This window comes from Lynx rufus, unplaced genomic scaffold, assembly GCF_022079265.1.
Source record: "Lynx rufus isolate CCGP_SWC_20201006 ecotype Redwood Valley unplaced genomic scaffold, mLynRuf1.p SCAF_6, whole genome shotgun sequence".
In the NCBI taxonomy this organism is placed as follows: domain Eukaryota; kingdom Metazoa; phylum Chordata; class Mammalia; order Carnivora; family Felidae; genus Lynx; species Lynx rufus.
The window spans coordinates 7,750,090-7,775,099 of NW_025814878.1; positions in this window are offsets into that span (position 1 = coordinate 7,750,090).

Here is a 25,010-nt window from a genome sequence, read left to right on the forward strand (position 1 = left end):
AACAGAGCGTGAGTGGGAGAGGGACAAAGAGAGAGGGAGACACAGAATCTGAAGCAGGCTCCGGGCTCTGAGCTGTCAGCACAGAGCCCCACGCGGGGCTCAAACTCACATACCATGAGATCATGACCTGAGCCGAAGTTGGATACTTAACTGACTGAGCTCCAGATATCTTAATGTCTTTAAATAATATTTTATCATTCTAACTATATTTTTGCACATTCCTGATTAGGTAATTGTTAGGTAGGTACTCTATTTGTTACTTCTATAATTGTCGTATTTATTTATACTGCATTATCTTTCTGACTGTTTCTGTTGTCTTATTTCATATGTTTTCATCTAGCAAACTAGAAAAATAATTGTGTTAATTCTAACTGTGATTTTCATAGATTTGGAGATGTTTATATATTATAATTACACTATTATAACAGTTTTGTGTCTTGCTTTCAGGACCTTTTTAAAAAATAGTAGCTTTATTGTTATACAATTCGAATATCATAAAATGCACCTTTCCAAAATACAAATTCAGTGTTTTCAGTATACTTACACAACAGTGCAACCATTGCCTGTACTTAATTTTAGAATGTGCCCATTAGCAGCCACTCTTATTCCTCTCCCCCTCAAGTCTCAACTAAGCAACCACCTCGCTATTTTTTATCATATGGATTTCCTATTCTGGATATTTCATTTAAGTGGAATCATGTGTGTATATATGTATATGTATGTGTGCGTGCACACACGTTCGTGCTCCTGGCTTCTTTTACTTACCATAATAGTTTCAAGATTAATTCATGTTGAAAAATTATATCATAACTTCATTCTTTTTAGTGCCAAATGATATTCTATGACAAGGATATACCACATTCTGTTTATTATTTTTTTTAAGTAGGCTCCACACTGAACGTGGAGCCCCATGTGGTGCTTGAACTCATTCCCCTGAGATCAAGACCTCAGATCAAGCTGAGATCAAGAGTCAGATACTTAACTGAACCACCCAGGTGCACCTATTCATTTAGCAGTTCATAGATATTTGGGTTTCTTCCACTTTTTCTTTCTTGTGAATAATGCTTCCCTGAACATTCATGTATAAATGTCTGTATTCACATTTATTACTGTTTCTTTGGGGTATATCCCAAGGAATGGAATTTCTTGGTCATATGGTAACTCTAAGTTCAGCGTTTTGAGGAACTGTCAGAACGTTTTCAAAACCGTCTGCGCCATTTTAGAAAGTTCTTGGCAATTGTAACTTCAAATATGTATTCTACTCCATCCTCTCTTCTCTTTCTGGTGTTCCAATTACACATATACTACATCTTTTAAAATTATCTCCCAGTCCTTTGATGTTCTGTTTATTTGTCATTCTATTTGTTCTTTGCATTTCAACATGGGAAGATTCCACTGACAACTTTTCAAGCTCACTGATTGTTTTCTTGGTTATGTCTAGCCTACTGATAAATCCAACAAAGACATTTTTCATTTCTATGATAGTGTTTTTGATTGATTTACACACTTCCTTTTTATTCTTTCTTTTTTTTTTTTTTTCAACGTTTATTTATTTTTGGGACAGAGAGACACAGAGCATGAACGGGGGAGGGGCAGAGAGAGAGGGAGACACAGAGTCGGAAACAGGCTCCAGGCTCTGAGCCATCAGCCCAGAGCCCGACGCGGGGCTCGAACTCACGGACCGCGAGATCGTGACCTGGCTGAAGTCGGACGCTTAACCGACTGCGCCACCCAGGCGCCCCGCTTTTTATTCTTTCTTGAAGTTTCTATCTTTCTGCTTCTGTTACCCATCTCTTCTTGCATAACCCTTACTTTCTTCATTAAAACCCTTAACATATAGATCATATTTATTTTAAATTCCTTGTCTGAAGATTCTAAAATCTGTGTTATATCTGAGTCTGGTTCTGATGCTTGTTTTGGGTCTTCATACTTTTGCTTTCTTCTGCCCTTCTATCATGGCTTGTAATTTTTGAGAGCCAGACATGTTTTATCTGCTAATAGGAAGTAAGTAAATAAACTTTGTGTAAGGCTAACATTAATCTGGCTAGGAGTTGGGCTCTATTTAATGTTCTTTGTAGCTATATGCACCATAGGCTTGAAATTCCTCTAGTGTCCTTGCTTATGTCTTCCCTCTTTGTTTTGAGATTCCCTAAGTACTCCTCTTCAGAGAGTCTGTGTCTTTTAACTCCTTCAGCCAAAATCCACTAGATTTGTTAATGTGATGATAAAGTGTATATATCTAGAGAGAGTATTCTAAAATCTTTCAATTAAATCATTAGTATCTGGGACCACTAGGTAGCTCAGTCGGTTAAGCATCAACTCTTGGTTTTGGCTCAGGTCATGATCTTTCGGCTCATGAGTTTGAGCCCTGTGTCAGGCTCCACACTGACAGTGCTGAGTTTGATTGGGATTCTCTCTCACACTTTCTCTCTGCTCTTCTCCTACTTGCTTGCACTCTGTCTCAAAATAAATAAATAAACTTAAACAAAAAAAAATCACTAAATTCTTAATTGGCCTGTGTCTCCGATTGTGACATTCACAAGTATGTCCCCAGGGGATAGCTTCCCCCCCACCCCCCGCACCTTATTCTCTTCCCTGACTACAACATTCCAACCTATTTCCTTGCAACCTTGACCCCTATTGACTTTTTTTTTTCTCTCTGCTTGAGGTGAGGGAGAAAGGGTACAGGGAGTTAGAGTGGGAGGAATTCTCTTCCCTGAGTTGGGCTAAGGCTCCTGATTCTGGAGAGTAGGCCTTTGTTGTGGAGAAGGCTCTGGGCATATTCCACAAAGATCACTCTTCACTTCCTTCTGATTGAACCACTGGGGAATCTGTATCTGGTCATCACCATGAGAACCTGGTGAGCTTTCTGAAGGTAATACACACCACAGTCTGGAGGGTTCCCTAAGACTTCAGCCCCTAGAAGTTCTCAGTCCCCTGCTTTTTACATTCAGTCTCTAACAATTCATAAAAATTACCATTGATCAACATCAAAAAACTAAACATCTAATTAAAGCATGGGCAAAGGACCTCAATAGACATTTCTTCAAAGATCTACGGATGGCCAGTAACCAATGAAAAGGTGTTCTCAACATTACTGTCATCAGAGAAATGCAAATTAAACCACAATGTGAAACCACTTCACACCCATTGGTGTGTTTTATAAATTGGTGTGTTATAAAACAGACAAATCCAAAAGAGAAAGGAGTAAGCATTGTTTTGGATATGGAGAAATTAGAAACTTCGTGTGTTGCTAGTGAAAACAAAATGGCACAGCCACTGTGAAAACCATTATGGTGGTTCCTCAAGAAATCAAACATAGCAGTCCTGTAATTCTGCATATATACTTAAAAGAATTGAAACCAAGGACTCAAACAGCCATTTTTACACAATGCTCCCAGCCACGGCATTCACAATAGCCAAAAGATGGAAGGAATCCAAATGTCCATTGATGAACGAATGGGTAAACAAATGTGGTATATACACACAATAGAATTTGTTCAGCTTTAAAAAAGGGAGGAAATTCTGAACCTTGAAGACATACTAAGTGAAATAAATCAGAAACAGAAAGACAAATATTATATAATTCCACTAACAGGAGATAACTAAAGTTGTTAAAAACCATAAAGACAAAAAATCAAATGGTGGTTGCCAGGGACTGGGGTGAGGGGTAAATGGAGATCTATTGTTTAATGGTTACAGAGTTTCAGTTTCAGGAGATGAAATATTCTGGAAATGGATAGTGTGATGGATGCATAACAATGTGAATGTACTTAATACCAATAACTGTATACTTAAAAAGGTTAAAAATGGTAACTTTTATGTTATTTATATTTTACCACATTTTAGAAAATATCCATTCAAGTTATCTACCACTTTATTGCTACAGTGGCCTCATTCTAGGTAAGCAGATATCAGCCATTTCTCTCTGAATTCCTCTCTCCAGATTTCAGGCTGGTAGTTTGCCCTGGGACCTCAGTTCTCTGATGAGTCAAGAAAAGAAAAAGTTGTTGATTTTCAATTTGTCCATATTTCTTCTATACGCACAGGAGTGGTGACTTCTAAGTAGTTTATATGTCAGAGCTAAGATTTTACTTTTGCCCCAGCAACGTAAAAGAAAAATTCCAATTTTTCCATATGCATGCCTTTTCAGAATCTTAAAGCTTTTCCCTTTCATCTTACTGTGATAGCAAAGATCCCCATTGTAATATAAAATAAATCGTGTAGTAGAATTGACTGATTAATTAAGACACATTAAAGATAATGTGTTCAACATTTCACCATTATTTATAATATTTCTTGTAGATGCTTTTGGGAAAGTGTCACAATACAATAGTTTTAGAAAGGTAAACTTCATGGAAAGCTTTAGCTCTGTCATGCTTACGTATCTTATCTAAACATTAGTCATTTTATAGTTAAAAATGAGAATTCAAATTTAATACTAAAATTTTATGAAATTGGAAAAAGTTTTAATAGTTGAATTGCCCCATTTTCCCAAGAAAAAATAGAATAAATAGCTTTAAGATATTTTCTGCTCTAATACTTTTTAAATAATTCTTTCTAACAATATAGAAATTTTAGGAATATGACATGAAAATCTTTCCTTATTTAACTAATTACTTAATGCTCACTGAAGAATGTATAAAAAAGTCTTATAACCTTGTTTATTTCAAAAATTCCAGTACAGGAAAAAACGTATTTTAGAAGGAAATCCATTCCAAAAACAGAAGGGCATACACAGAAAGATTAAAATAATGGCAATAAAATAAAATAAGATAAAATAAAATAAAATAAAATAAAATAAAATAAAATAAAATAATGGCAAAAACATAACTATGTCTGAATTTATTGTAGCCTTTATAACTATGGTCATTACCAATGTAGTTTTAATAACAATTTTAGCAGCATAAATTTTAATTTGTAAAAACGTAATCTTTCATGACTAAGAGTATTATACTCTTTTTTTTAAAAAAAAACAAAACAATTATTTTAAACTACCCAACTAAGCTAGAAGCAATATAAACCAAATTGTTTTTATTAAATTGTCTTTCTAGGTCATAATAATATGGCAAATTACTAGTTTATTAGATCATTTTGTTGTAGTGCACAATTCACCACTGTAATTTACCAGTTCTACTTCCTGTACTCTGGAGCATTTTTATCTTTTCAGCTTAATGGATTTAGCTTTAAGGTAAATCGAACTAATCAAATCTCCTTTTTAAAACTGTTTTCTCTTTAACTGACTTCATTTTGCATCTTTTCACACTCTTTATTGACAATTTACATTTTATAATTGTAGGCAGAATATGATTAACAATGTCAATAATTGTTTTGATACATTATTTCCTTTTTCTATAAATGGTTAAATAGTAAATAATCATAATTCACACGGTGCCCATTTAATTAACTGTAGCTAAGTGGAGAGAGAAAAAAAATCCCAGTACCTGGTGACATTGTTTTTTTTAGTCAATACATGTATATTGGGTACGTATTGTGTTCCAGAATATATTGGCTCCAAAATTCAATAGTAGGTAAGATGGCACAGGCTATCACTTTAATAAACCAATTTATATGCTACATCATATGAATTTAGATTTGTCCTAGATTCAATTTTAATGAAATATCTCAAAGCGAAAGAAATTTTATATGTTACTGAGAGAAAAATGCATATTTTTTTGTAGAGAATGGTAATACCTAAAAGGGAAAAATAAAACAAAACATACTTGAACCAAAGAGTTTTATTGCATTTTAATTTTCCCTAAGTTTTTTGGTTTTCTTTTTATTTTCTGACCTAGAGTGTTTGGCAATAAGGAGGAATAATACAGAAAAAATAAGTAGGTGAGAATAGTTGAAGATAAACTGCTACAAGGGAATATTATATCTTCAGTGTGTCAAATATATATTATACACTTAATACATTATATTAAATCAATATTAAAATAGTATAATATTATCCCTCTCTACTTAAAAAATATGATAACATTAGGGGTACCTAGGTAGCTCAGTCAGTTAAGCATCTGACTCTTGATTTCAGCTCACATCATGATCTCACTGTCGTGAGATCGAGCCCTGAGTTGGGCTCTGCATTGAGTGTGGAGCCTGCTTAAGACTCTCTTAAGACTCTTTCTTTCTTTCTTTCTTTCTCTCTCTCTCTCTCTCCCTCTCTCTCCCTCTGCCCCTCTCCTTCTCACTCATCCTCTCTCTCTAATAGATATAGATAGATATACATATACATATACATATAGATATTATATAGATATTAGATATATGTGTATATATATATATATCCCAATAAGATGTTGGAATAACCGTAAAGCCAATTACAAAAAACTAAATTTGAACCATTTCTCGTGCATTACACAAGAGTAAATTCCAAATGGATTACAGATCTAAATGTAAAAAAGGGAATACAAGTGCTATTGGAAAGTGTGGGTGAAAGACTCTACACCACAGCTCTTGGAAAAGACTTTCTAGGGCTGAACATCTGGACAGAGTAAAATATAAGGTTAATTATAAGTTATAGGTTAATCATAAGGTTAATTAATTATAAGGTTAAAATTTTAACTATAATTAAAATATAAGGTTAATTATAATTATAAAATATAAGGTTAACTATAAGTACAATAGTACTCTCGTTGTAACAACAAACTTGGCGTGGAATAAGAGAAAAAGCGTCCTGGGGTGCCTGGGTGGCTCAGTTAAGTGTCGGAAGTGTCCTGATTTCAGGTAAGTCATAGTTCCTGGGATGGAGTTTCACATCAGTCTCTGCACTGACAGCACAAAGCCTGCTTGGGATTTTCTCTCTTTCTCTCTCTCTGCCCCTCCCCTGCTCATGCTCTCACTCCTCCCCCCCCCCGCCCCGCCTCAAAATAAATAAACTTGAAAGAAAGAAAGAAAGAAAGAAAGAAAGAAAGAAAGAGGGAGGGAGGGAGGGAGGGGAGGGAGGGAGGGAGGGAGGAAGGAAGAAAATGAGCTCCATGAGAAAATTCAAAAGGCAAATGCCAAACTGGGAGAAAAAAAATGTGACATATTACAGAGAAAGGGCTCTCAGTGCTCAGATCTGTTTCTAAATGCCATACACCACAAAAAGGAACCAGTGATCATTGAAAAAATGGCTTTGAATGGAGCTGAAGCAAAATAAGATGTACACCATAAACCTTCAACATCTTGTTGTGCCAGAGTTAGTAAGTACCCCCTGGAAGAACCAGCCAAAACAACACAACAGGCTGCTTAAAGAGTCTCCAACAGTCAAATCAGGGAGAATTGAGCATGAGTAATGAATATAGACATTATTAACTATCACCCAATAAAATAAGAATTCATAAATCCATACTTAGATCAAATACATATGAATGCGCACACAGGAGAAATAATGAAATAACGGATTTACTGTAAGAACTAGACTTTCCACAAGTTGTCGAAGCCGGTGAAGAAGCCATGAAAGGCTCTTGCCTTTATGTCTGGTCAATGACCTGAAGTCTCTGAGCAAACCGAACTAACAGCTGGGAGGAAGCAGGAGTAATGGAGAAGAGGGGGCATACAACGGAATCCATCAACTTCCACAGGATCCCACAAGGACAAAGTATAACCCACAAAGGCCCGTCGTGGCTTTCAACCTTAACAGCGTAGATGACCTGTAGAAAAACCTGAAACCCTTCTTCACAGAGCTGCACTCACACAGTGCAGGATTGGAAACATTGAAGAAAGAGTTCCATAGTTGCTGGAAGAAACGTGGACTGGCCTGCTGCCAGATGAGCAACAAACGAGCAACAATGTACATGAGTTCCAACAGCGCCTTCCCAGCAGCCACCACGGCTTCACTGCTACCTCCAAACCTCACGCAGAGCTTCTGGGTGGCCAACTTAACTCTGAACAGTGTTTTCCTCAGGGAAATGAATAGGATAAAGGTAGCAAAAAGGTAGAGCATTTAGCCCATTTGACCTCAAAAGCACTGCTTCATTAAATTTAGTTGCCCATTAATAAGAGAAATTACATGGTGTGCACAAATAAATAATGGCTATATGTATTTCATTTTATTCGCCTTCTCTACAACGGTGGTGAGTTTGCTGCTTCTTCCGAAGCACACACAGACAAGGATAGTTTTTTAGAACCTTTCTTGGTATCTGAAATTAAATAACAATTCCATTCCGTAAAGAACGTGTTTTTTAACGCATTTGTCTTGGGATGAAACTCAGCTTATCTATTAGCTGTATGATCTTGGACAAGTTTTTTAATCTGCCTATGTCCAGCTTTCTCGTCTATGAAATAGGGATAATACACTCACCTTTTCCAGAATTGTTGTAAGGATTAAATGTATATGTGTGTCTGAATATTTACATATGCTTATGTATGTATATTTTTATATATGAACATACATATTCATATATATGAATGTTTGTATATTCGTGCACAGTAAAACCTTGGTTTGTGAGCATAATTTGTTCCAGAAACATGCTTATAATCGAAAGCACTTGTATATCAAGGTGAATTTCTAGAACCGCTGGCTCAGTCATGATCATATGATGTTTCGCATCATGTACTACTCATATTGCAAGACATCGCTTGTTTATCAAGTTAAAATTCAGTAGAAATGTTTGCTCTTCTTTAGAAACACTTGCAGAACAAGTTACTCACAATCCAAAGTTTTTTGTGTATGTATTAAATTAAGTGCTATATAAGTGGTAATGATAAATAAAAGCATTCTCGTTTTTTATGCATCTCTCTTAATATTCCCCAAATAGAATAACACAGTGAGGTTTCTTATGGCCGTGTTTTATAATAAAGTGAAGTTTGTGTGTATGCTTCAGATGGAAAACTTTCCAATTGTTTACAAACATGCATGAAAGCATCATTCTGCTCAGTGCCTTCGCATTTTTTTGACAATACATGTCAGGTGGTCTTGGCAATGTTGAGACTACCAATTCAGTATAACACTAAAATGTGCAAATACTTTTCTTATAAAATCATCCAAAGCTACTAAGATCTATGATATTGCATATTGGGTGTTAAAGTAGTTAATACTTTATGCTAAGCCTTCTATTTACATATAAAGTGTTTTACATGTGAAAACTTCAATCTCAACATCAGAGTTATTTTTTATATCTAAATTCAGAAAAAATTATAAACTATGATTTTAGCATTTACTACTGTATTTTTGTTAAAAATACTATATTTTCTTATACTCCATATACTCGAAAAATATTAGAAAATAGTCTTTTTCAGAAATCAAGTATATCATTTCAGAGTTTTACATGTTCAATCACAATTTCGTAATTTTGTTTGCTAAAGTAATATCACGTATTACCATATTCAGCTAGAATGTATACATTTATATACTATCTTACATGTTTCTGGGTTTTTTTTTTTTGGTCTATGTTAAGAGCATTTCAAAATGATAAATAAAGAAAGGGGAAGCTTTTTGGCTAATCTAAATGATATAAAAATTATATATTTGGATACCTTTTTATGAGAATTGGAAACCTCTTCTTTTGAAATTGTGGCACCTGGGGTATACAATAAATTAATGTAGCATTCAATCGGGAGGATAAGGTAGACAGTAGGCTAGGGGTTGATGTGGGGTTTCCAATTTCACATAAAAATATATTTGTGTATGTTGTGTATTATTTAACAACATGGGGAAGCATGTGAGGAAGGGCTGTTATAAGAAAAGCAAAAATTTTCATTGAAGTTTTTTAAAACAATCTGTATGAAGCATTTAATACTTTTCTGTATATGCTTCAAAAGAGTCAACAAACTTAACCCATACTGTAGAAAAAGTGATGAAAAATGAAATAGATGGCAGCCATTGTTTATATGTGTACGCCACGTAATTTTACATACTGATTGGCAACTAAATTCAAATAAATGAATTTCTTTATGTTTTGCTTTGATTTCCTAATTGTGACAATAATTCCACTGGGAAACCTGTAGATCCTTTGGAAGTTCCCCTTGAGTCTCTGGACACAAACTCACAAGTGTCATTTAAAGCAACAACAACAACAACAACAACAACAACAAAGTGACTCTGAAATTGAATCACCCTCTTCTGTGCAAAATAAACCAGAATTAAGCTTCTATCTTGGCCTCATCAGCATAATAATCTACCATCGGTACCTCTTAGTACCTTGTATGTGCTCTTTTGTCCCCTCTCTGCCCTTCCATTTGTCTTGTCCATTAATTGTCAAAAATAAGTTGCTTCCGAGGTCACGCTTACATTTATTTCCCTTGTATTTGTTAGATTTTCAAGAATCAGAGTATTCTGCTCAAAAGCCTTTCTACTGGCATCAATCTGTTCTTTGTTTCATTGATGCCTTATCATTTTCCCTTATTATTCATGTACAGATCTTTTCTGTACGCAGCTTTTTCAACAGCTTTCTTTCACTTTTGCTTTAAGCTCCTTATAAACATAAGACCATTTTGCAGAGCTTGCTCTAATATACTCTTCTTGCGTCAGAATATAGTATATACTTGTTGTGTCACAGGACCTTTGCCTTCTTTCTGTTACAGAAATGTACCTTCTTCTCTCTATCTAGCCATTTACTCCCGAAATAATTACCTTGCTGATTGTCAATATTTCATTCTCTATAGTTCTCATGTGACCTTCAATCACCTAATTTGGCTTATAACTACCTTAGAAATCTATATAATCTTTGTTTATCCACTTTTTTCTAGCAAGTTCTTTGAAATTGAATTTACACACTTGCCACTCTTCTTCTTATGTTCCAAATTGTTATTTATAGTAGGATTCAAAAAATTTAATAATGGATGGATAATAAGAACTTTCTTACTTACAAACTCACACATCCTGTTGCCAGTTTAATATCTCAAATTGTCTTCCATCTTACATTTAATATCCACAAACAGAAATACTGATTTCTGTTCTCAAATCTGCTCAGATTGCAAATCTATGAATCTGGTAAATGGCACTATCAAGCCTGAAATTGCTCAAAAAGAAAAAACAGTTTACTCTCCCTAATCCCTTACATCCTGTTCCTAACTAATTCAATTCTGTTGATTGTATCTTGACTTGCCCATTACCACTTTGCTTTCTGGTTGTCAACTCAACTACCATCTAGCAGGATCATTCAAATGTTCAGAAGTATTTACTACCCAAATTCCACAAAACTGTAAACTTGAGATGCTCAATCCACCAATTAATTCTCCTACATTCCTATGCCTCTCAATTTGCAAACCTTTAACATTTTTTTAACTGATAAAATACCAGCTGGAATTTGGTAGAGGATAAAACAGTTTGAAGAGAGCTCATATAAGGTAATAGCAGAACTGAAGGGCTGTCTTTGAGAACGCAGTGTATTCATTGGGCTAATGAGCAGTATATGACCCTGTGTCTCCAGCAACTAGAATACATCACATATGAGTGAAGAAATGACAGTGGTAGGAGTCCTTTCATTCCCATTCAGTTATTCATTTGCAGAGGACCATTGCCCATTCCTGTAATCAGTTGTGGCATCTGCTGGGTTCTTGTGATCTGTGGCAGTTCCCAAGGGAAACATCCTTCCAGGGGACAAAATAATAGTAATGTTGAGCTGGAAGTTGTGACTAGCAGTTGACTCTTGGGGTTCTCCTTTCCAAATCAGCACCATCTGGTATCACAGGAAGTGACACTCATTAAAATGCTTTTGAATCAAATCCACAAGCTTAGAGCCTTGGTAGAGTCTAGAAGGAGGCGGTTTCTCATCTTAATTGCTTCTGTGGCATTTAACTAAATGAGTATGAATTTGCCTGAAGTTAACAGGCTTTTGTGATTTATTATTTTGATGTTGACCTCCTGAGGCACTTGGATGTCTCAGAGTCCAGGCAGAAGGCTGGATATGAAAGAAAAGATTACTGCAGGGTTGGCCTGCTTTGGCCAAAAAACTAAGATTATATAGCTGTAGGAAATCTCCCCAATCCTTTAGTGCTATGTCTACTGAATTTTGTGAAATCCTGCTGAGTCCTCAAAGTATCTACCTTTCATAAGACTACAACTAGGAGAAAGACCCTATTCTAGAATGTCTTCAAAGAGTGTGTTATTTCACTACTGAACTGACCGGCAGCCATGGTGTTTCTTGAAGAGAATGTGGACCCGGGGATTTGAATGCAGGGTCAAGCGCAGAATATGATAACCTGAAATTATGTCTTCTACTGGTATAACCTGAAATTATGTCTTCTACTGGTTTGTAAATGAGTCCTTTCCAGAAGAAAAAATAAGAATAGTTACTTTGGACAAGGACGATGGACTCTTATAAGATGTGCCAATAATTACCACACTGATAGAAGAAATACTTGGTCCCAGCAAAGGGAAGAAGAGGAGAAAATTAGAAAAGGAAGGAAGTGTTCAGGAAAGATGGGGAGGATGCCAAGAATTGCAAAGGTTTGGAAAGATGAAAAGGCTACTTATAGTGCAAATATACCACTCAATTTCTCAAGGGGCTGAAATATCTTCCGGCAAACAGAAAAGCAATTGGCAGGTCTTTAACTAAGAAGGGCTTGGTGAAGGAATTCTCTGATCACAGTGATCTACTTGGGGTTTTTCAAGGCAAGAAGAGATCCTGACTAGTGTAATGCACCTGCCCTCACTTGGATCCGACCATGGGGGTACATCTGCACAAGAACTGCCTTGGAAATTAGAGTGGAAAAACATTTGCCAGGCAGATAGTATGCCCGAGGTAGAGAAAGGGACTGCTTGGGTCAGCCAGAAAATAGCTACAATTACCTAAACTTAGCGGGAACTGCAAATAAATAAAGCAAAGAGATAAACAAAGCAAAACATCAGGGAGTATGAAGGGAGCCAGCCTGCTAGAAGCTCCTGGTAGCAACTGGACTTTACGCATTTGTCACAGGGCCACGGGTCTGAAGGTATTAAGCTGGGCATGCCCTACAAGGTTCAGACAATATAATTTACTAGTTTGCAGCTCTATTAGAGTCTCTAAATCAATAGCCTCACCCCAGGGTTCATAGCTGGCAGCCCTTAATCAAAAGATTGAAGAGAAAGAAGAAAGGAAAAAAACGCTGGAGGCAGCAATCCCTCCGAAATCCAGAAGAGCTATGAAAAAGGAAATGGCATGTGACTAAGAGCCTTAGCATTATTAATAACAGGGCAGGTTGAAGTCATAATTCATAATAGCACTCCTAACATAACATTTGTTTTTTGCTCTCTCTTTCTCTCTCTCTCTCTCGGCAGGAAACATAAAAATAAACAACCTGCTTCCAATGAGCCCTGTCAATTCAGAATTGAAAGGTGTGTCACATTAGGTTCCTGGTGTGAAAAAGGTTAAGATTCAGTATATAGGGGTTTGGAATCTCACAGAATAGTAAATAAATAAGTCACTTTACTTTTGTATATCCCTCTCAATTGAATGTAGGCTTTCGAAGACAAGAGGCCATATCTGGCTTCTTCAGAGTGATACAGCAAGAGATCATAAAACCAGCCTGGGGAAGTTGATATCATAGAATGACCTCATTACCATCCATTGGGGATCAGAGCCCTGGCTCCCTGTAGGGCCTTCTCTAACATACTCCAGCCAGATGTCAAGGGCCTCTTCATAGCCTGTCCTGGATGTAAGCCCAGGCTCTCCTCTAGGCCTTTGCTGGTGGGGTAGCAACAGGACCACAGTTTTGTCTAGTGTTTGGCTGGAGTAGAACCATTACTTTGACCAAATACTTGTCTTTCTAGGCTGCTTTTTCCTAATCCTTTCATTAGAGAGAGGACACTTTTGCAGGGACTCCTTTTGTTTTTTAAATTTTTTTAATGTTTTTTAATTTATTTTTGAGACAGAGAGAGACGGAGCATGAGCAGGGGAGGGGCAGAGAGAGGGAGACACAGAAGCCGAAGCAGGCTCCAGGCTCCGAGCTGTCAGCACAGAGCCCGATGTGGGGCTCGAACTCACAGAGTGTGAGATCATGACCTGAGCCAAAGTCAGACGCCAAACTGACTGAGCCACCCAGGCGCCCCGCAGGACTCCTTTTGTGTCCTTTGGTGTCACTGGATTGCTGACTTCTTCACCTCAAGTCTAGGATACTTGTGGATCTCACCACCATGTCACTCCTTGGATCTCAAGTTTCCTAATGGGTCTACCTTTTTCTCTCCACCCTTTGGAGACATTTTATGTCTAGTTTATGTGTAATATCCAAGGTTGTACTTGTACTTAGCAAGAGGTATAGGGAAAAGTCATCTACCTTATCTTCCTCAAAGTAGAAGTTTCTCCAGACACCTGCATTTTTCATTGTTAGAGGCAATGCTTGACTTATAGTGGAAGGCAGTCTGCAAATTCTTATATTTTTGCTTTGTTTTATTCTTTTTCTTATGACTCAGAGGTGTGATTAAGGGAAAACAGCCCTGCTTTGAAATGCTAACAAAAGTCCTTACAACACTGAACCATTTTTTCTACAACAGGAAAAAAAAAAGTCATCTAGTTTAAAAAGAAATGATGATTTTGTAAGGTACACCTAATAAGTATGTTCCAGAAATTGATGGAAGTTTATTCTTTATAATCTAAGACCATTTTTTCATTGCTTCTGCAACATTAGAATTCTAGAATACATTTTAAAGGCTAAGAAAGCAATTCGTAGTTTCTTGAAAACATTTGTTTACCCTGCAAAGTTAAGAGACCTCATAGGAGAGAGGAATAAATTCTTTCAATGCCATTTTTTAGAAATACATATTTGCCCTAATTTTATGTAGATTACAAGATGTTTTCCACAATGTGCCTCAGCAGGAAAGATAATTTGTGGACTTCTGTTCCTGGATGATATTGTTATTACCTTATTTATTAGAAAGTTCCACTGTGATGTCCTAGAAAGTCTTAGAATTTAAAAATATAAAATTGGCTTCTTAATTTGGATAGCCTTAAATATTCAAATATTTACATTTAGTGTCAGGGAAATGATCTCAGGCTGTTCATAAAATATAATTGGAGAAAAAAAGTCCTAAGGTGAATAGGTAAATATTCTAAAGCAGATTCTCAAACATGGGCAATGGAATAAGTATTTTAATGAAAAAAGGATTTTTCTGCCTTAGTGAAAGCAAAGGTTGTTATCAGAATGATTTTTAAGTACGTACTTACATAAAGCTATATATAAGTTCTTAAATGTAAAGCACATAAAATGACTCCAAAACCAAAATATATTTATGAATTGCATTAAAAATTCCAAAAGCAGTATTAAAATTGACATTGATGCCAGATGATGTTTTATGCCATATTATTTTTCTGAAACCAATTTACCTATTTGGGGTTAATATAGTGTCATTTTTACTTTACTAATGCTTTTTGATTTCAAGCAGATGGACTATAATTTGAATCACAGATGCTATCACTGTTCTTGTTTTCTTTTTACTGGTATACTCATTTTAATCTGACAATTCATTCTTTTGATGAGCCCCTTATTTTAATTAATACTAAAAAAGAACATCCCTTCAATAAAATACTCTTCCATTCTAAAGTAGAAGAATTTCACCTGCTTAACTATTGGCCTTTGGGATATATGAAATCAGTACATATGCACTCACAACAACAGGAATATATTCTCGACATCTACCGCATTTGTGTTGTTTCCCCTAGTGTGTGTATTTGAAATGCCTCACTAGACTCCACAGAGGATAGTCACATAAGGCTTTTATTTAAAGGCAAAGAATGTTGGGGCGCCTGGGTGGCTCAGTCGGTTGAGCGTCCGACTTCGGCTCAGGTCATGATCTCACGGTCCGTGAGTTCGAGCCCCGCGTCGGGCTCTGTGCTGACAGCTCAGAGCCTGGAGCCTGTTTCAGATTCTGTGTCTCCCTCTCTCTCTGCCCGTCCCCTGTTCATACTCTGTCTCTCTCTGTCTCAAATATAAAATAAAACGTTAAAAAATTAAAAAAAAAAATAAAGGCAAAGAATGTGGTGAAGCAAGAAGAGGGAATGCAGACAAGGCATTGGGAGTAAGAGACATCCCGCAGCTCAGGCCCCCCATGGGCCCGATGGCGCCTTTGTGCTGAAACTGGCTTTGGAGAGCCTGGACAGAAATTTGTTTCTGAGAGCTCAGAGGAGCTGCCAGTGGGACTTCTCTTGGTCACCTAATCAAACCAGACTTGTCGAAGCAGTTACGTCAGATACATGCCTTATGGAAAGAATCTAACCCCGGAAGTGACCAGGGTAATTGGGACTTTAATCCGCACATTATAAATTCCAATGCCCTCATCTTGGCCAAAAATCAAAAGCCAGACCATACAAACTTTCCTGAACCAGGCAAGAACTCCTGTGTCTCCAGAACCTGTAGAACTCCTCTGTCTCCACAGAACTTTTGAATTAACTGTGACTGTACCACTTCTTGTAATGTGGTTAGGTATTATTTCCTTTGACGGTGTCCCTGATGCCATAAGTGGTAAACGCAGACTGAGTGTGCTACTCAGTTAAATGGTGGCCACCTAGATATCCTCTTCCTTAAAAAGATATTTTAAAAAAATATTTTTAAATAAATGTGTAAGTTGACACCTTTAGCATAGAGGTGTATTTATTTTGTTGTTGTGTTTTTTTAACTGCAGGCTTTTATTTTCTTCCCTTTTCTTTTTTGTGTCGTTGTTCTCCCTACTTATTTTTTCCTCCCCATATATGCTTTTATCACAACAGGTCATAGCAATAAGAAGCGTAAAGTATTTTTATTTAATTTTTGTTGTAGAAATGCCTCTTATCAGGTTAAGAGAATTCCCTCAAATTTTTATTTTTATACTAAATAAATGGTAAATGTTGTTGAACTGTTTTTTTTCTGCACATGTGAAATAGTTATATTGTTTTTCCACTTTAATTTATTAATGTCATGAATTAATTTAGACATTCAATGTTTAAACGTAACATGCATTCCAGGGATAAACCACAATTTTTTAAAGTTTTTCAATTTAATTTTGAGAGAGTGCAAGTGGGAGAGGGGCAGAGAGAGAGGGAGACACAGAATCCAAAGCAGGCTCCAGGCTCTGAGCTGTCAGCACAGAGCCCAATGCGGGGTTTGAACTCACAAACTGTGAGATTATGACCTGAGCCAAAGTCAGACCCTCAACTGACTGAGTCACCCAGGTGCTCCAAACCACAATTTTTTGTTATGTATTTCATTTTGTATATTATTGGGCTTTCTGCTAATTTTATTTAATTTTTCTTAGTCTATATTAGGATTTTCCTTTCATATATTGCACTTATCTTATTGTGGAGTCAAAGATATGCTAAACACTGTAATATGAGTTAGGGCGTCTTCACTGTTTTCTCTCTGTTAAAAGGTTTTTGTATTACCCTATTTTTCTGTTCCTTGAATGGCAAAAGTGAGGAAAAAATATCTTGGCTCTGTGTTTTCTCTGGGAAAACTTTTGGATAATGATTCAATCCCCTAATAATTATGGTATAATTCAGATTTCTTAATTCCTCTTAATTGTTTTAGTGAAATATACAATACTGGGCCTATCCCAGCATTTCAGGGGTTACTGTTTGCCCAGTCGAATTTTCTCCATGCTTTGACTCGGAGGTGCATGTGAGAGTGTACTTCCAGACCCTCAGGTGTTTATCATTTAGTTGGGCTTGTTGCAAAGAGACTATAACTGAATTTTTATTTCTGAATAAAATGGTGGTTTCTATATTTTAACTTAAAGATTTATTTAATGTACATTCACAGTGATGGTTGTGTAAATATGTAGATTTTTTGTATTATACATTTTAATGTTTTCCATTTTTATCACATTTTATACCCTCTTTTGCTGCATCTTTTGGATTATGTCTTTTTTTCTTTTATCTAGGTCATTTATTTTAAAGAAACCATTTAGTAGAACCAATACAAGAGTATGAGAAGAGGGAAAAGAGGAGATTGGAAGAGGGGGAGAGAATGAGGTCTGCATCAATGTCAGTGTGGAAACAGATACATTGCCTACTTTTAAACACTCACATTGAAAAGGAAAACATCACTCATCTTAAAAAAATATTTTTTAATGAAAAGCAGGCATGTTTGGCTGAACTAAAACCAAGAAACACAACCCAAACTGCTCCACAAACCAAAAAAGGTCCACAGAGAATTCAATTACCCATTTTTCCACTTAGAAATCTGTCTACCAAGTGTAATGTGTGTCGCTACTCAGGATGGGGCCCAGCACAGAGGGAAACCCAGCCTCCTGAGTCTCTTAGATCCCATCCTGTGGGAAGAGGAGTCAAGGACACCGGGTGAGTCAACATGGGTGAGTCAACCCCTGGCTATGTGGCAGGAAGTCCGACTGTGCCTTCCCCATCCTCCAGAACCCCACAGAACCACGTGGTACCCGCAGAGCTGAGTGAACAGAGCGAGGTCCACAGAGCACAGAGATAGGTCAACTATTTTTAAAACTTTCTATTTTCTACAGAGGAACAAAAATAAAAATTACATCAGACTTACCTTCAGAAACCATGCAAACAAAAAGAGATTGGCGTGAAATATTTAACGTGCTAAAAGAAAAAAAAATCACCAACTATAATTCTGGATCCTGGATATTACTCTTCAAGAGAAAAGGAGAAACAAAACAAAACAAAACAGAACAAAACAATTCCCAGATAAACAAAAATTGAGGGGATGTGTCACCGGTGGGCTTGCTTCACAAGAAATGTTAAGGGGTGCCTGGGTGGCCCAGTTGAGTAAGTGGCGGACTTCGGCTCAAGTCATGATCTCGCAGTTTGTGGGTTTGAGCCCCCCATCAGGCTCTGTGCTGACAACTCAGAGCCTGGAGCCTGCTTCGGATTCTGTGTGTGTGTCTCTCTCTGCTCCTCCCCCTGTTTGTGCTCTGTCTCTTTCTCTCAAAAATAAATAAACATTAAAAAAAATTAAAAAAAAAAGAAATGTTGAAAGATACTGTTCGGAGAGAAAGAAACGATGTAGGTCAGAAACTCAGACCTACTTACAGAAAGGAAGACCACTCAAAGACGAAGATATTAAGGTAAAATAAAGTAACTTTTCCTATTCTTAACTGAGCTAGCATTTATTTAAAATAACAATAGCAACGATGTATTTGGTAACCCTAGCTTATGGATGAATCAAATGAATGGCAGCCCTGTGTCAAGGGATAGGGGAGTGGGACTGGGAACGCTGTCATACCTACTAGCAGTAGCTGTGAAGCAGTGTAGTGTTTTTTGAAATAGGCTGGTATTAGCTGCTGCAGACTTGGACAACTACTAAAAAAAAAATACAGAGAAGTATAATTGATATGCCAAGATGGATAAGAAGAGAGACAGGTGACGAGGTGGCTCAGTCAGTTAAGCGTTCAGCTCTTGATTTCTGCTCAGGTCACGAACCCCCAGTTTGAAGGACCGAGCCTCGCGTCAGGCTCTGCACTCATTCCACGGAGCCTGCTTGGGACTCTCTCTCTCTCTCTCTCTTTCTCTCTCTCTGCCCCTTCCCCCCTGCCTTCAAAATAAATAAATACATATTAAAAAAAAAGAAGATGGAATTATATTAAAAACGTAAAGAGAGGAAAGACAGAAAAAGAGTAGAAGATAAAAAAAAGGAAGAAGCGTATGTGGTGAATCTTGAAAGAATTCATGTTTATTTCTCTGCTGTTCATCTGTTCTCAAAACACCTACAGAGAGAATCCTCTCATAGGGAAAAGAAAACAGGAACAGAGTTTACTTCCTAATACATTTATTCAAGGGCTGTAAAGGAAATGGTGGCCATTGTATTATAAAGGAAATTGTTCACGATTGTCAGCATTCCAGTATCTGCTGTCTTTTCAGGTGGACGCCTCATTCATTACTTCTTGTCATTACTGTTCCTAACTGAACAACGTGTATCCATTAGAAATAGTGCTTGTGTGCAGTAAGTGTAGCTGGAGAATCTTCTCCACTCACAGTTAGAAATGGCTTTTGTCTAACGTAACTGAAAATTTGACCAAAAAAATTTTTAAAAGTGAATTTCCCAAATAGAGTGTGAAAAAAAAAAAGTGTATGCTTTTCCAAGCACGTAATCATTTCATGATTTGTTACATCCTATAGGCAATCGAAAGAAAGAGCTATCTAATTTCTTTGGCTCACCTGGGAAATAAACGAGCCTCATAATTTTCAGCTGTTTAACTGTTTATTGTTTTCTTCAGGGGGATTTAATTCAAATTCATTCCCTTTCAATAATTGCTCCTTTCTTAGCCATGTAAAGAAAGAAAGTGTCTCACAATCACTTTTAAAATCAAGTTTAGATAAAGGCATCAACATTTATCATAGTTGACATTAATAGTTTCGCATTATTAAAACTGCCTCATATTAAGAGATTTATAACATGATCACTCATTTCCTCTAAGGAAAAAAAATTAAATAAATATCTGATTGTTCCTCCTACTTCCTAGGCATGCCTTGCTTACAATTTATTTTTGTTAATTGGAGATTTCGCAAATCAGTAATATTGTCACCCATAGGTCGCTAAAAGCAAGCAGATTAAACGTATCAAACAGACTTATTAAATTCACTGACATTCCAAGAACTGAGCAGAATTGCTTGATTCTATTGTGATGAAGCTAAAAATAGTCTGGTGAAATAATTATTTAGGAGAAAGTCTGAAGGTATCAATGTGCATGAAACACAAGGGAAAAGAGGGGTGACAATTGGGGCATTCTCCAAGGGCATCTCTAGCCCAGTTATCCACTGGAGGGCTTACTTGGCTGTTAGTCACTTTTACTAATTTCATGAGAAAGTTCTATCTTTAAGTTATGGGAGAGGAAGGGACAAATGATAAGTACTAATTCACAGAAGGTGTTAAAATCCTAGTCATAATGAATGTAATTGTGCTTACTATGACAAAGGAGTAAGAAAAATGACAATACAAAAGAATAATGTGGAAGCTGAACTCTGAACATTATTTAATTGGAGAAGTTATCACAGTTTCGTTATCCACAAATAGAGGTAAAATGATAGCTCTGCATTGCTTTAATTTGCATCTCTGATTTCAAAGGAGTTTGAGCATGTCTTTATAGGTTTATACCCTTTGATGTTTTCTCTTCCTTAAGTTGCCCCCCGCCCCCCGCTCTACTGATATTGCTGTTTCTTGGTGATTCACCGGAGTCTATTCTCTATCTAGATAATAATTCTTCATGGGTTCTAGACATTGCCATCCTCTTCTTCCAGTCTGTCTTCTCTCCATTAACATTATCCATAGCATTCTTCATTCACTGAAACTCTTTAATGTTGTGTCCTCAAATTCATCAGTCTTTGACCTTCTCTTTTGTGATTTCTCTGTTTAAGAAGTCCTGTGCCATGCCTAAGAGCTAAAGACAGTCTCTTAAGTTTTTCTTATGCTTAACATTTAAATTTTTTTTTCACATTTAATCTTTTCATCTATGCTGAGTCCATCTTTCTCTTGAGGTCATTTGACTTTTTTACATAAAGTTGAACCAGTTTCCCAATTATACAACCTGAACTTTCCAATTAATCTGTGATACAATCTTATATATTGTCGGATTGGGTGTTTGTACATACTTCCGTGTTCATATTGGTCTAGTTTTCTTCTATGTGGGTGTAGTGTGATACTATATTTCCCCTTACATTACTCTGACTTTCTAGAATGTTGCAATATTTACTAAGGTAAGCCATCCCTATCTCTATTTGTTAAATGTTACTTGGCTAATTGTGGACCGTGATTCTTCCAATTTGCATTTTATTATAGGTTTATGGAATCCCTCAAAAAACCAACTGGGACTTGATTTACAGATTATGGAATTGCAGATTAAAGATTAGTTTGAGAATAATTGGTACCTTTATAAGCAGTACGTCTTGTTCAAAAAATGGAATTTCGGAATGCCTGGCTGGCTCAGTCGACGGAGCATGTGACTCTTGATCTAGGGATTGTGAGTTTGAGCCCCACGATGGGCGTAGGCATTACTTAAAAAAATGGAATTTCATATCATCAGGTTATTTTCTAAAATCTTTATTAAAAGTTTTATTGAGATAGTATTACTGGGGTGCCTGGGTGGCCCGATTTCAGCTCAGGTCCTGATCTCATGGGTTTGTGAGTTCAAGCTCCCTGTCAGGCTCTGCTTGGGATTCTCTCCCCTGCTTTCTCTGCCCTTCCCCTGCTCGCGCTGTCTTTTGCTCTCTCAAAATAAATAAATAAACTTAAAAAAAAAAGATAGTATTACTATTTTCCTGGTTAAATTAATTATCATAGAACTTACAGTATTTGTTATTGGAACAGTACATGACTTTTTATTTTATGGTTAGCTATGGTTGCCAAAACATTCTTTTGATTTTTCTGTAGGTTGATTTTCTATCAGACGACACTCTGGAGCTCTTGTTTATTTAAATAGAATTCCAGTTACTTTATTGGTTTTGCTCCACAATGCTAGCAGCCTTTCTAATAAATCCTTTCTTAGCTCTCTGACTAGCATGGTGGTGCCGTGTTCTCCCAGGTCAGCCTTAAAGCAACACCTAAGGAGAAGCGGGTATTTCGTGCGCAAATGGGACTGGTCTTCTTGTTTTGCCCATGGATCCCTTGTCTATGCTCTTAGCTGGTGGTGTCACATGGAAGACAGAAGTAAGGGTAACTGATAAAGAGATTATATTCCATCAATAGAAAAAACAAACAAATAAAACCCAGAAAATTCAAGACAAGATAGGATTAGAAGATGTTTCGTTCTAGGTTTATGCTGTAAAATTCTGAGTGGCAAATTTGCCATGACCAGACAATGAACTTTCACTTACATTTTTCTCCATACCACTTAAGACTTGCATTTTGAACCATCAACATCGGAGTATCAGCCTTTGAGAGAGTCATTGGAAGCTAGCATTCATGAGCTTCATGTATAGGAGGCAGTGTCTCGAGTAATAATGTAGCTAGCATTAAATAGATGGTTTTAGGGAACTGCAGAGACAACAGCATCTATGCTGTTTCAATATCAACAGGTTCCAAAGAGCCATGACACTGCCATTTATAATAGCATTATTACCTTGTACTCATGGTGAAAGACATAAAACTAGCCAATGGTGCTTTTGAAATAAGGGAGGCAAAATTTTAAGAAATTGTGAATATGCGGTCGTTGTATTAGTACTTACAGAGACTACTTCAAAGTTATGGAAGAGATTGTACTTTTTTGGTATACTGCTGATATATGAATGATGCAATTCGTTATTTACAAACTACTGATCAAGTAGAAACATAGACCTATAGCAATTATAAGACTAATTTTCAAGTTCAAATAAAATTAATAATTAATATTATGTATTTTCATTTATTACTTAAGTTTAGAAAACATGTTTACCTATTAGTCTTTTGATAAATACTGCCCTTGATGTTCTGTTTAAGATAGCTCTAGAGGTTTTATAATGTCAAAATAAATAAAAATGGTTTTTTCTTAGACTTTTTTTTTCAATGTGGAATAGCAATGAAAGAGCAATTGGCTTTCAAATAGAAGATGAATTAATCACAGAATTTAAGTGGCTAAAAATTCCTTGTAGCTATTTTGAGAAATAAAATGGGACTCATTTTGTTCTTTTAGATATAAATTTGAACTGGTGGATTACAAGAAGATTTCCTCTTTGATGAATTTTTGTTATTTTTTTTCTTTCTACATATTTCTAAATCTAATCTAAAGCAGTTTCGGGGTGCCTGGGTGGCTCAGTCAGTTAAACGTCTGACTTCAGCTCAGGTCACGATCTCACAGTTTGTGAGTTGGAGCCCCACATCGGGCTCTGGGCTGACAGCTTGGAGCCTGCAGCCTGCTTGGGATTTTGTGTCTCCCTCTCTCTCTGCTCCTCCCCCACTCACACTCTGTCTCTCTCTCTCAAAAAATAAATAAACATTAAAAAAAAAATTTTTAAGTAGTTTCTATAGCTAATCCCAGGCAAATACATTCCAGAATTTATCCAAGAATTTTCAAATCCATCATCCTTTTTATCTCAAAAGTACAGTTATTTTGTAGGGTTTTCTTACAATTTTATATCCTCTGCCAAAAAAAAAATTTAAAAAAGGGTGGGGGGAATAAAGAAAAGAAAAGCTTCGAAAAGATCAAGAGAGCACAATAGAACCTTTCTCTTTTGTACTTGCTGGCATATTCAGGAAACCAATTCAGGTCTGTGTAATGAACCATTCAAGGCATACATAAATGCAGATGAAATGCAGACAGACCCAGAGAAAAGATTGATAATTTTATCTCCACTGAAGGGCAGAACAAGCAAACAGATAATGGCTTGACAGAGGGTCATAAATAATAAGAATTCAAATCATAGAATGTCAAATCCTTACTTTCACAAGTTTCAGAATCAGAACGTACACTCAGAAAATAGTTATGTTAAAATCTTGTCATGAATATGTAAATAATGACTTCTCAGATCCTGAAAAAATGTAAAGCCCAGTAATAAGTGTGGGGCACCTATCATAATTTATACTAAAAATGGTTATCATATCCAACATTATAAAATAGTAACTCATAATTATTCTTTATCTAAAAATATTAAAACATAACTTTATGTGGAAAGTAGGTCATCTATGCATTTAATTATACACACATTTATGTTTATAGATAATTGGTATAGTCTGTATTTGGCAGTATTTGCTAGATGAAAAGCTATATTATATTGGAATTCACAGGATGTTTTGGCAAGCAATCAAATAAACTCACTTTTGAAATCAATATTTCCTATTTTTCTAATTGTATTTGTTGCATTTGACTTGTTTAAATTCTTCTTTCCAATTCTCAGCTCTTCTTGATAAAATATCTACGTAGATATTTTCATATTCCTTCATAATTTAGTCTATCTTTTTTTTTCAACATGCAGATAGTTTCTGTGTTTCTGGCAGCATTAAGCCTGGCCTTTCACGTCTACTGGATTCCAATGCATTTAATTATTGATTTAATCCTCATTATGCTGATTTTCTTTTTGCATTAACTATGTGCCACGCAAGCTTTTGGGTGCTTTATGTATTAATTCATTTGACTGTCACAATCAGTCCATGAGATTCACATACTTCTCATACCCATTTACAGTTTAGAAAATCTAAGCCCAAAGTAATTTCATAGCTCATAGCTGAGATAGCAGGATCTGTTTCCAGGACTCGTG